The sequence below is a fragment of the Lissotriton helveticus genome, chromosome 3_2 (genome assembly GCF_964261635.1).
Source record: "Lissotriton helveticus chromosome 3_2, aLisHel1.1, whole genome shotgun sequence".
Lineage (NCBI taxonomy): Eukaryota > Metazoa > Chordata > Amphibia > Caudata > Salamandridae > Lissotriton > Lissotriton helveticus.
In genome coordinates this window covers 64,411,376-64,424,972 of record NC_136062.1, presented here as the reverse complement: position 1 = coordinate 64,424,972, position 13,597 = coordinate 64,411,376, and positions in this window count along the sequence as shown.

Sequence of the window (13,597 nt, the reverse complement as noted above, 5' to 3'; positions counted from 1 at the left end):
GCAGTTTGACTCTATTTCAAACATTACGGACAATAAAGCTGATACCAAAACCAATACATCAGCACAAGCTTCTGACATTTACGTATTGATCACAGATATTCAAACCTTCAGCAAACAAAGTGGATCGATACCTCAACAGTTACGTCAATTGGAATTCTTATCTAAAAGAGTGCTGAACCAGAAACTTCATGCTTCCACTCTTATACAGTACCACAAAGTCCAAAGAATACCGCGAGGCTTAAGGTTACCAATTAAACCCATGCTCTTCAAATTTCAATACAATAAACACTTTATGGACAAATGGCACGCTATTCTTAATAAATGTTCACTAGATTTAATCCTACTGCTAGTAGAAGAACTTGCAAAAATCATTAAAGATCTGGAAGAAGAGTTAGAACTTTTGACTAACGAGTTAGCATGACAAATACAATCAAAAGAATGGAGTGCCATATTGAAAGATCTGCAGGATAAATTGGATAAATATGGAAAGGATACTCAAGACCGTAAGTTGCGTAAATTTAAACGCAACACTATTGACTACAATTTAAACGAGGTCTACACCTGGGCAGAGGTGTACGCCCAGCGGAGACCTCCTACACGCCCAGTAACATCATCACCAGAGAGTGTAGTATCAGATCAGGAATTAACTTTGTCCCGTCAACCACCAACAAGCACAATTCCATCAGTGACAAGTGAAGGAACTTCAGCACAAGCCTCAGCTAGTCAAGACATTGCTCAACAGAGTTTTTTAGAGAAAGGCTCAGCTCTAGGCAAACCACCAGAAATGGTGGGAACACGAAAACCAGACCTAGTCAAAGATCCTGTCAGTTCAAATCTACGGAGCAAGCTGAAACCCTAGTGATCAATATTTCGAGCAAGGCACTTAACAAACAGCAATTACAAACTTTACAGAAAGGTACGAGTTTTGTACCCACATTTTCAAGTAACTACTTTGACACTGAAATTAGTTTCTTCAAATTCATGCGCTCCTTACGCTTGAGACACTTTTTCGCCAATGTTGTACCTGCGTTACCGGAATTGTCAACAACCACCGACAGTGAATACAAAGAATTCAAACCATCCAGCACATTTATGCCACCAGTTTCACATAAACTTTTGGACACATTTGAAATCCTAGTAAAACAAGATTTACAAAAAATCTGCTGGAACAAACAGACAAGAAAAAACATTAATAAACATGAAGAGAAAATCATTCAAAAATTAGCCCAGGACTTGTGTCTTACGATACAAATTGCAGATAAAGGAGGAGCCTTGGTAATTATGGATACTTCCTTGTACGAAACCAAAGTATTCGAACATCTAAAAGACGAATCCACATACTTGAAATTGTCAGAAGATCCTCTCAGAGATATCTCTAAAACACTGGAATGCATCTTACAGAATGCCATTGATATGGAGTGGATCTCCAACACCACCAAAAGATTTTTGACAACATCCACACCCAGATGCCCTCGGATCTACATGTTGCCTAAGATCCATAAGAGTTTAGAAAACCCACCTTTCAGACCAATCGTCAGTGGATGTGGATCTATTTTTGAGCCCCTCGGGCAATATATTGAGGAATTCCTGCAACCATTTGTTCAACAATGGAAAACTTACTTGAAAGATACTACACATTTTTTACAATTGCTTCAAGAAGTGACCACATATCCCAAAGACCTAATCATGTGTACTATTGACGTGTCTTCTCTGTACACGTCAATACCCATTGAGGAAGGATTGGAAGCCTGTGAATGGGCCCTACTTCAAACACCAGATTTACCTGCAAACAAAGTTTTTCTTCTTGAACTTTTGCAATTCTGCTTATGACACTCTTATTTTTCTTGGAAATCGGAGTGGTATTTACAAATCAGTGGAACCTCCATGGGTTTTTCCGGAGCACCAGTTTTTGCAAATACCTTTACGGCCAAATTCGAAAATGATTTTATTTTATCTGATGCATCTTGGAACAAACACCTGGTATTTTACAAACGATACATTGACGATATTTTCCTGTTATGGAATGGTCCGGAAACAATGCTTCACCAACAGATCAGTGATCTTAACACAAAAAATAAGTGCATCCAATTCACATGGAAGACAGATCTCTCACAAATTCCTTTCTTGGATGTAATGATACACAATAACACGCGACAATTGGAAACAAAGGTGTTCCACAAACCAACTGATAGGAACAATACTCTGCTGTTCACTAGCTTTCATCCTAAAGCATTACTACGAAACCTACCATTCTCCCAATTCATGAGAACCAAACGGATCTCTTCCACAGTTCAAGCTTATTCAGAAGAACTACAGCATCAAAAACAAAGATTCAGAGAACGCGGGTATCCTTCGCAAATCATAGAACAAGCTGAATCCAGAATCAAAACCATTCCTAGGAGACAATTATTACAACCCAAAGTGAAAACCACACAATCACGAATGGTATTCGTCACTAAATTTTCCACGCAATCAGCCCAAATAAAAAACATTGTTAACAACCGTTGTGAATTACTAGAAACCGAACAAGATTTTCATGGCATTTTCAAGGATAAACCTCTGTTCGCCTATAATCGAAGCAAAAATTTGAAAGAAATGGTTACTAAACCTACTATATTGTCTACACAATCAAGCACAGCACAACAAGGAATGAAAAAATGCATGAACTGTGTTCATTGCAACAATGTGATAATTGGTAGAACTACCCAACATCCACGGACAGGCAAAACAATCCAGATTCGCACAGAGCTGACTGCAATACAACTCATGTAGTATATAGTATAAAATGCCTGTGCGGCAAATTATATATAGGGAAAACTGACAGGAAAATCAAAACACGCATTTCAGAGCATAAAAGCCGAATACGGAATCAGTCTACCACATCAAGTTTGGCTACACATTGGAATGAAATGAATCATACCATACCACAACTTAGATTTCAAGTATTGGAAGTGATTGACCAAAAACCAGGCCGTGACAACATGAAACTCTTATCACAAAGAGAAATATGGTGGATCAAATATATGGAGACCATGATTCCCAAAGGATTGAACGACAAGATCGATATGGTCTGTTTTTTGTGAACCTCTGAACTAAGAACATTCTCATTTCCACGAATAATACCAGTTACCGCTGACAGTACCCAACTAAATGGTCATTTTAAAAGGTAAATCGATCTTACAAAATAGAAAGTCAAATATTAGTTATAGATACCCTTTTTTTAGGATCCCAGTCACAGTTGTGCCTAGAATCACATTTAATTGGATAACTTAGGAGATAGCACAGAATAACACCCCATATACATAGATGACACAGTGAGCATTAAAAATACATATTCACCAGCTGTATTTTGTCTAAACTAAGTGATTATGTAAACATGTTGGTTGTTCTCAGAAGAAACATTTGTAAAGATGTTGGGTTTAAATTGTATGTCTACTACATTTTGCCTAAACTAAATGTCATACATTATTATGTGTACGGATTGGCTTATGTAAACATGTTGGTTGTACCTAGAAGAAATATTAGTAAAGCTGTATACATTGCAGAATGTAATCAAGTGCTACATTTTTGCGATAAATTTGCATACACTGTGAGAGATAATGATATTGTACATGGAAGCAAATTAATATACGCTATTGTTGTCATGTATTTTTGAACAGTGTTTGATTATCAGTTTTTCACACATTAGGTTTTTCAAGTCCAAAACCTAAGATTTCTGGTCCTTAAAGGGCTTTGGTTACTATCTGATACACACTTTTAATTACGTGACTTTCCTTTATTTTTAATACTTTTCTGCTTTTCGCAGAAGATAATCAAGTTTCTTCGAGACTATCTCAAAATGGCCGCTTCGTGGTGTTTGTACTTGCCAAAACGAAATCACACCTAAGATGGCCGACTTCGTTTTGAGTCATTCCGCAGTCCTCTTTTGAGTATTACCATTCATTGAGTCTTTCGAGACTGTTGTAGAAACGCCGCTAGACCGCGTAAAATGGTTGACTCCCCTTCGAGTTAAACCATAGTCCTCTTTCGAGTCTTTTACATTTTTGGTGATCATGAAAACGCTGTAGAAACACCGCCGTATCGCGTAGGGATAGCTGAGGGATTCACCCGTATCTTTGGCAAGGTAAATGACAGCGTTACATATTTACTTTTTTGACGAGTCACTTTTGGGACATTAGTTCAGTATTGATAGATCGCTTTATTTCTCGATAAACTTGAAAACTTGCCGTTTCAAGCAACTATTTCATCCAGCTTGGATATTCATGTATCACGGGCAGTGAAAGAACCATCGCAAGACTTAATCTAACGTGTGTTCAGGTAAATCTCGTCGCTATGTATTAGCTGCATAAACGAGTCATGAGACAAAAGATGAACCAATGATTTATAGCGTGTTGGTTTTTTTCCCCAACAGATAAATCTTTTTTCGCAAGAGCTTGCCTCATATTTGCTGAGCTCCCTAAAACTTCACGTACTAGCTACATACCCAGTTTGTTCGTTTATAGGTATTTCTAGTCTCGCTAACTAGGTGTTGACTAAAATTACTTGATTTCTCCTCAGAAGATACACTTCATCAACTTTGCGAGTCAGATATTTGTCCTTGAGCTTCAAAATTCCAGGTACTTTTGATATAGCGATTAAACTCACAGACTACTAGTAGCATATCATTGTCAGTTTTTTAAGCGCTATTATGGAGTAAAGAGTACAGATTATTTCTACATGTTTATTTTAGGACTCCGCCGTTCACAGTGCAAACAGCCATATTCTTTCTTCGCTTGTTGAAGGTATGCCTACATTTCTTGAGATATTAGCCAGAACAGTGTGTAACTGTTGTTACTTGTAGTAGTTTTCGGTCTTCCTTTAGTATTCTACAAAAACATTTTTTTCCTTGTTTTTGACTTTCTAGTCTTGCATGATACAGATTAGAGGGACCTCATTGGATCTTTCAGTCAGAATTCTTATTAAGTTGTTGGTAAGCCGGTTTTACTGTAATATCAATAGCCCTGTAATTTGGTCAGTTTTGTAGGAAGTGAACAACTTTGTGTTAATCAAGTAATGTGCCACACCAGAAACTCATAATTTATGATAAGCCAATTGAATGTTATTAGACCTCATGTAATTGATTCTCTTTGTTTGCCTTGATAAAATGTATGTTAAATTGATATGAACTTTTTTTACATTACAGTTCCCCTGAAGAAGAGATCAGCTGATCTCGAAATGCATTGGGATTTACAACTGTTCTTTGTTATGATGTAATGAAAAAGTATACAATATTATGATTTGTGATTACTGTTAATTGATATACATAAATTTGTTTATGAATTCAGACAGAACGCTTAAAATGCATTGTTTTGTTTATGTAAATAAATCACAATAACATTGAGACTAGTAAAAAAAATTGGATAAATGTTTTTTATTTGAACAAAAGAAAATAACGCCTATATATAAAATAAGTGGCAGAACCCTAGAGGTTAGCGGGGCATATTACCAACAACTAGCGATAATTATCGCTATGTTGGCTTAGCGGCAATATTTTATCGCCGTGCTGCGGCGATTTTTATCGCTTAAGAACCTTGTTATTATCAAGGTTTATCTCCTAAGCAATAAAAATCGGCCGAAATGCATGAATATCGCTGAAAAGTCACCGATATTCATGCATTAATGAGCAAATGCTCTTAGCCATGTTATCCACCTACCATTGGATAACATGGCTAAGAACTACTCAGGGGCAGGTGTTAGCCTTTGGAGATATTCGCGCTTAAGCGCGAATATCTCCAAAAGTTGGTAATAGGAGAAAGCGATGTTAGCGACTGTTTCCAGTCGCTAACATCTTGGCACGCCCACTTTGCATATCATTAGTGATAAATATCACTGACATGCAAAGCGGGGCCCAAGATGGTCGCTATCTCCTACTAGCTGTCGCTAACTGGTGTTAGCGACAGCTAGGTAATAGGGAGATAATTTTATCTCCTCTTTCTTGGCTTTTAAAGCCAAAAAAGCGGAGATAAACCCCCTTGATAATATGCCCCAGCATTTGCAGTGCAGGACGGGTTCGGTGATAACTTATCACTCATAGTATGCTCATTTGATTTCACAGGAGAGTAGCGTCCTCCTCCCTACCCGCATGCCCTATTTTAAACAAAATAAGTATTGATTCTCAGGATAAGCAGTAGAAATTTGAGTGCACAGTACAACCCACTACTAATATGATTTTCTCGCTAACAGTACTGTAGCACCACTAAAATGCAGTTTGACTCTATTTCAAACATTACGGACAATAAAGCTGATACCAAAACCTATACATCAGCACAAGCTTCTGACATTTACGCATTGATAACAGATATTCAAACCTTCAGCAAACAAAGTGGATCGATACCTCAACAGTTACGTCAATTGGAATTCTTATCCAAAAGAGTGCTGAACCAGAAACTTCATGCTACCACTCTTATACAGTGCAACAAAGTCCAAAGAATACCGCGAGGCTTAAGGTTACCAATTAAACCCATGCTCTTCAAATTTCAATACAATAAACACTTTATGGACAAATGGCACGCTATTCTTAATAAATGTTCACTAGATTTAATCCTACTGCTAGTAGAAGAACTTGCAAAAATCATTAAAGATCTGGAAGAAGAGTTAGAACTTTTGACTAACGAGTTAGCATGACAAATACAATCAGAAGAATGGAGTGCCATATTGAAAGATCTGCAGGATAAATTGGATAAATATGGAAAGGATACTCAAGACCGTAAGTTGCGTAAATTTAAACGCAACACTATTGACTACAAATTAAACGAGGTCTACACCTGGGCAGAGGTGTACGCCCAACGGAGACCTCCTACACGCCCAGTAACATCATCACAAGAGAGTGTAGTATCAGATCAGGAATTAACTTTGTCCCGTCAACCACCAACAAGCACAATTCCATCAGGGACAAGTGAAGGAACTTCAGCACAAGCCTCAGCTAGTCAAGACATTGCTCAACAGAGTTTTTTAGAGAAAGGCCCAGCTCTAGGCAAACCACCAGAAATGGTGGGAACACGAAAACCAGATGTAGTCAAAGAACCTGTCAGTTCAAATCTACGGAGCAAGGGGAAACCCTAGTGATCAATATTTCGAGCAAGGCACTTAACAAACAGCAATTACAAACTTTACAGAAAGGTACGAGTTTTGTACCCACATTTTCAAGTAACTACTTTGACACTGAAATTAGTTTCTTCAAATTCATGCGCTCCTTACCCTTGAGACACTTTTTCGCCAATGTTGTACCTGCGTTACCGGAATTGTCAACAACCACCGACAGTGAATACAAAGAATTCAAACCATCCAGCACATTTATGCCACCAGTTTCACATAAACTTTTGGACACATTTGAAATCCTAGTAAAACAAGATTTACAAAAAATCAGCTGGAACAAACAGACAAGAAAAAACATTAATAAACATGAAGAGAAAATCATTCAAAAATTAGCCCAGGACTTGTCTCTTACGATACAAATTGCAGATAAAGGAGGAGCCTTGGTAATTATGGATACTTCCTTGTACGAAACCAAAGTATTCGAACATCTAAAAGACGAATCCACATACTTGAAATTGTCAGAAGATCCTCTCAGAGATATCTCTAAAACACTGGAATGCATCTTACAGAATGCCATTGATATGGATTGGATCTCCAACACCACCTAAAGATTTTTGACAACATCCACACCCAGATGCCCTCGGATCTACACGTTGCCTAAGATCCATAAGAGTTTAGAAAACCCACCTTTCAGACCAATCGTCAGTGGATGTGGATCTATTTTTGAGCCCCTGGGGCAATATATTGACGAATTCCTGCAACCATTTGTTCACCAATGGAAAACTTACTTGAAAGATACTACACATTTTTTACAATTGCTTCATGAAGTGACCACATATCCCAAAGACCTAATCATGTGTACTATTGACGTGTCTTCTCTGTACACGTCAATACCCATTGAGGAAGGATTGGAAGCCTGTGAATGGGCCCTACTTCAAACACCAGATTTACCTGCCAATAAAGTTTTTCTTCTTGAACTTTTGCAATTCTGCTTATGACACTCTTATTTTTCTTGGAAATCGTAGTGGTATTTACAACTCAGTGGAACCTCCAGGGGTTTTTCCGGAGCACCAGTTTTTGCAAATACCTTTATGGCCAAATTCGAAAATGATTTTATTTTATCTGATGCATCTTGGAACAAACACCTGGTATTTTACAAACGATACATTGACGATATTTTCCTGTTATGGAATGGTCCGGAAACAATGCTTCACCAACAGATCAGTGATCTTAACACAAAAAATAAGCGCATCCAATTCACATGGAAGACAGATCTCTCACAAATTCCTTTCTTGGATGTAATGATACACAATAACACGCGACAATTGGAAACAAAGGTGTTCCACAAACCAACTGATCGGAGCAATACTCTGCTGTTCACTAGCTTTCATACTAAAGCATTACTACGAAACCTACCATTCTCCCAATTCATGAGAACCAAACGGATCTCTTCCACAGTTCAAGCTTATTCAGAAGAACTACAGCTTCAAAAACAAAGATTCAGAGAACGCGGATATCCTTCGCAAATGATAGAACAAGCTGAATCCAGAATCAAAACCATTCCTAGGAGACAATTATTACAACCCAAAGTGAAAACCACACAATCACGAATGGTATTCGTCACTAAATTTTCCACACAATCAGCCCAAATAAAAAACATTGTTAACAACCGTTGGGAATTACTAGAAACCGAACAAGATTTTCATGGCATTTTCAAGGATAAACCTCTGTTCGCCTATAATCGAAGCAAAAATTTGAAAGAAATGGTTACTAAACCTACTATATTGTCTACACAATCAAGCACAGCACAACAAGGAATGAAAAAATGCATGAACTGTGTTCATTGCAACAATGTGATAATTGGTAGAACTACCCAACATCCACGGACAGGCAAAACAATCCAGATTCGCACCAGAGCTGACTGCAATACAACTCATGTAGTATATAGTATAAAATACCCGTGCGGCAAATTATATATAGGGAAAACTGACAGGAAAATCAAAACACGCATTTCAGAGCATAAAAGCCGAATACGGAATCAGTCTACCACATCAAGTTTGGCTACACATTGGAATGAAATGAATCATACCATACCACAACTTAGATTTCAAGTATTGGAAGTGATTGACCAAAAACCAGGCCGTGAAAACATGAAACTCTTATCACAAAGAGAAATATGGTGGATCAAATATATGGAGACCATGATTCCCAAAGGATTGAACGACAAGATCGATATGGTCTGTTTTTTGTGAACCTCTGAACTAAGAACATTCTCATTTCCTCGAATAATACCAGTTACCGCTGACAGTACCCAACTAAATGGTCATTTTAAAAGGTAAATCGATCTTACAAAATAGAAAGTCAAATATTAGTTATAGATACCCTTTTTTTAGGATCCCAGTCACAGTTGTGCCTAGAATCACATTTAATTGGATAACTTAGGAGATAGCACAGAATAACACCCCATATACATAGATGACACAGTGAGCATTAAAAAGACATATTCACCAGCTGTATTTTGTCTAAACTAAGTGATTATGTAAACATGTTGGTTGTTCTCAGGAGAAACATTTATAAAGATGTTGGGTTTAAATTGTATGTCTACTACATTTTGTCTAATCTAAATGTCATACATTATTATGTGTACGGATTGGCTTATGTAAACATGTTGGTTGTACCTAGAAGAAATATTAGTAAAGCTGTATACATTGCAGAATGTAATCAAGTGCTACATTTTTGCGATAAATTTGCATACACTGTGAGAGATAATGATATTTTACATGGAGGCAAATTAATATACGCTATTGTTGTCATGTATTGTTGAACAGTGTTTGATTATCAGTTTTTCACACATTAGGTTTTTCAAGTCCAAAACCTAAGATTTCTGGTCCTTAAAGGGCTTTGGTTACTATCTGATACACACTTTTAATTACATGACTTTCCTTTATTTTTAATACTTTTCTGCTTTTCGCAGAAGATAATCGAGTTTCTTCGAGACTAGCTCAAAATGGCCGCTTCGCGGTGTTTGTACTTGCCAAAATGAAATCACACCTAAGATGGCCGACTTCGTTTTGAGTCATTCCGCAGTCCTCTTTTGAGTATTACCATTCATTGAGTCTTTCGAGACTGTTGTAGAAACGCCGCTAGACCGCGTAAAATGGTTGACTCCCCTTCGAGTTAAACCATAGTCCTCTTTCGAGTCTTTTACATTTATGGTGATCATGAAAACGCCGTAGAAACGCCGCCGTATCGCGTAGGGATAGCTGAGGGATTCACCCGTATCTTTGGCAAGGTTAATGACAGCGTTACATATTTACTTTTTTGACGAGTCACTTTTGGGACATTAGTTCAGTATTGATAGATCGCTTTATTTCTCGATAGACTTGAAAACTTGCAGTTTCAAGCAACTATTTCATCCAGCTTGGATATTCATGTATCACGGGCAGTGAAAGAACCATCGCAAGACTTAATCTAACGTGTGTTCAGGTAAATCTCGTCGCTATGTATTAGCTGCATAAATGAGTCATGAGACAAAAGATGAACCAATGATTTATAGCGTGTTGTTTTTTTTCCCCAACAGATAAATCTTTTTTCCCAAGAGCTTGCCTCATATTTGCTGAGCACCCTAAAACTTCAGGTACTAGCTACATACCCAGTTGGTTCGTTTATAGGTATTTCTAGTCTCGCTAACTCGGTGTTGACTAAAATTACTTGATTTCTCCTCAGAAGTTACACTTCATCAACTTTGCGAGTCAGATATTTGTCCTTGAGCTTCAAAATTCCAGGTACTTTTGATATAGCGATTAAACTCACAGACTACTAGTAGCATATCATTGTCAGTTTTTTAAGCGCTATTATGGAGTAAAGAGTACAGATTATTTCTACATGTTTATTTTAGGACTCCGCCGTTCACAGTGCAAATAGCCATATTCTTTCTTCGCTTGTTGAAGGTATGCCTAAATTTCTTGAGATATTAGCCAGAACAGTGTGTAACTGTTGTTACTTGTAGTAGTTTTCGGTCTTCCTTTAGTATTCTACAAAAACATTTCTTTCCTTGTTTTTGACTTTCTAGTCTTGCACGATACAGATTAGAGTGACCTCTTTGGATCTTTCAGTCAGAATTCTTATCAAGTTGTTGGTAAGCCGGTTTTACTGTAATATCAATAGCCATGTAATTTGGTCAGTTTTGTAGGAAGTGAACAACTTTGTGTTAATTAAGTAATGTGCCACACCAGAAACTCGTAATTTATGATAAACCAATTGAATGTTATTAGACCTCATGTAATTGATTCTCTTTGTTTGACTTGATAAAATGTATGTTAAATTGATATGAACTTTTTTTACATTACAGTTCCCCTGAAGAAGAGATCAGCTGATCTCGAAATGCATTGGGATTTACAACTGTTCTTTGTTATGATGTAATGAAAAATTATACAATATTATGATTTGTGATTACTGTTAATTGATATACATGAATTTGTTTATGAATTCAGACAGAACGCTTAAAATGCATTGTTTTGTTTATGTAAATAAATCACAATAACATTGAGACTAGTAAAAAAAATTGGATAAATGTTTTTTATTTGAACAAAAGAAAATAACGCCTATATATAAAATAAGTGGCAGAACCCTAGAGGTTAGCATTTGCAGTGCAGGACGGGTTTGGTGATAACTTATCACTCATAGTATGCTCTCCTAACAATATTACTGCCATTATCCGTGGAAACATAACCAATCATGCGCTTTCTTGGATGCAGCCATTTAAAGACCTTACTGTTAAACTGCTCTTAAAATGTTTACTGCAGTATGAGATTTCTCCATGGCAAACATGGATACTGTTGCATGTTTCCGACTAGCTTGAAAAATTGTGGCAGTGTCAACACCTGCAGACATCTTTTCTAAGTATGGGCAAAATTTTCGAATTTGCGTTCCGCGAATTCGCGTGAAATCGAATACGCAATCTGCAAAATCCGCGAATTCGTGCAAATTTGCGGATTGTTTGTTTTTTGCGTGTTCGCGGGGCTTTTTGCATGTTCGCAGGCTGCTTGCATGGCGAAGTTACCCATGCAGTCGTGTATGAGCACAGCACCCTCTGGTTCACCACTGCCACCCTCTGGTTCATCACTACCACCCTCTGGTTCACCACTGCAACCCTCTGGTTCACCCCTGCCACCCTCTGGTTCACCCTTGCCACCCTCTGGTTCACCACTGCCACCCTCTGATTCAGCACTGCCACTCTCTGGTTCACCCCTCCCATCCTCTGGTTCAGCACTGTCACCCTCTGGTTCACCACTGCCACCCTCTGGTTCACGACTGCCACCCTCTGGTTCATCACAGCACTTCTGGTTCACCACTGCCACCCTCTGGTTAACCACTGTCACCCTCTGGTTCAGCACTGCCACCCTCTGGTTCACCACTGCCACCCTCTGGTTCACCACTGCCACCCTCTGGTTCACCCCTGCCACCCTCTGGTTCACCACTGCCACCCTCTGGTTCATCTAAGCACCCTCTGGTTCACCCCTGCCACCCTCTGGTTGAGCACTGTCACCCTCTGGTTCACCACTGCCACCCTCTGGTTCACGACTGCCACCCTCTGGTTCATCACAGCACCTCTGGTTCACCGCTGCCACCCTCTTGTTAACCACTGTCACCCTCTTGTTCATCACTGCCACCCTCTGGTTCACCCCTGCCACCCTCTGGTTCACCCCTGCCACCCTCTGGTTCAGCACTGCCACCCTCTGGTTCAGCACTGTCACCCTCTGGTTCACCCCTGCCACCCTCTGGTTCATCACTGTCACCCTCTTGTTCATCACTGCCACCCTCTGGTTCACCAATGCCACCCTCTACCTAGAACTTTTGTGACGCAGCGGCAGCACAAAAGATGCGCCATGGTGCTGGGTATTAACAACGTGACGCATCTGAGAGATGCGTCACGTTGTAAAGCCCTGCGCCATCAGGAGGCGTTCCGGCGCAGGGGAGGGCGTTCCTGCACAGGAACGCCTCCTAAAATTGGCTGAGTGAAATCTACAAGATTAAAGCAGGCGCAAGGCTTGATGCAGCATTGGGGAGATAGGGCCCCCCAGAGCATTGCTGGAGCTGCGTTGCAAGCGCGACGCAGCTCCAGCAATGCGCTGCTTTTACGGCACAGATGCGTGACGCATCTGTGCTGTTTTTGCCACATGGTGCGCCGCATTGTAAATGCGGCGCGCCATGGGTGACGGAGCTGCGGCGCACAATAACTGGCGCATCCCTGGGGATGCGCCAGTTATTGTAAATCTGCCCCTATACATTTAGCCAATGAGGGAGCACTTACTGATTAGACAGTAGAAAGTACTCCAGTTGAGTAGAGGTATTGCACAAAAAGTTGGCATCTTCGTGGACAAACACGCAGGGCGGGATTCATTCTGCCCCCTGTTAGACTCGTTTTTTGTGCCCTTCTGCCCTCTGTTAGACTCGTTTTTGTGCCTTTCTGCCCCGTTAGACTCTTTTTTTGTGCCCTTCTGCCCTCTGTTAGACTCGTTTT